At 36.3% G+C, this 871-nt stretch overlaps 1 protein-coding gene across 1 annotated transcript in view; it reads right to left on the bottom strand.

The window, feature by feature from the left end:
* tafa3a (TAFA chemokine like family member 3a) overlaps positions 1-871 on the bottom strand; it is a 104631-nt gene that overhangs the window by 102365 nt on the left and 1395 nt on the right. The window lies entirely within an intron of this gene.

The raw sequence follows: 871 nt of genomic DNA, 5'->3' as shown, positions 1-871 counted from the left end.
TTGAGAGCTCAGCAGACAGTTAGGTTTCACTTTCACTTTCACCCGAGAGCCTGCAGGAGTCATGGGCGGGGTGTGTGGGGAGGGGTGGGGGGTGCTCTGCCATGAAGAAGGTTGGCTCAAAGACACATCCCAGGGGCGTTTCTGTCACCAAAAGGTGTTTCTAGTTCCCACCTGTCGTTTTGCTCCTCTGCATGGCTTCTTAAAAACGCTGCAGGATTTCTCAAACATGCATGAATGAGTCAGAGCAAGGCTTTGGGCATGTTTTTATGACAGTATAACATTATAACATGATATAAAACTCAAAAAAGTTGATTTTACATGATATTGCCCCTTTAAAAATAATCTCACATAATTAAATGTGAAGGTGTTTGGGGGGGCTACTTTACTCATAAACGCATCAGAATCTCCTTAGAGGTGGATATGTGGGGTTATCCCATCAATCCCTGGTTTTAAAATGTCAACACACGTCATCGTTTCAAAGGATTTTGACTTTTTTGAAGTAACTTTACATAAATATTTAGCAGTAAATATAGAATAAAGGTAGGGCTGCATAACGTGAGCACATCAACATTGCGAAGCACAATAATTTCAAGTAAATAAGATGACGCAATAAAAAAGTGAGGAAAATATGGATTTAATGATATAATGTTAAACAATAAAACTACACAATGTGAGTTTTTTATTTTATTTTTCATTGTGCTGTGCTAGATGTGTTCTATTTTTAATGTAACATACATATTCTTTTCTTCAATATTTCAGTTTAAAATGGAGTCAACGTTATGTGACTGAGTCAGACAGAACTACAGCAACATTTTAAGGTGTTTATGAACAAAACAATGCCATAACCATATATATATATATATATATATAT

Source organism: Austrofundulus limnaeus, unplaced genomic scaffold (genome assembly GCF_001266775.1).
Source record: "Austrofundulus limnaeus strain Quisiro unplaced genomic scaffold, Austrofundulus_limnaeus-1.0 Scaffold51, whole genome shotgun sequence".
Lineage (NCBI taxonomy): Eukaryota > Metazoa > Chordata > Actinopteri > Cyprinodontiformes > Rivulidae > Austrofundulus > Austrofundulus limnaeus.
Note: the sequence above shows the minus strand (reverse complement) of the source record. Positions and strands in the feature narration are given on the sequence as shown.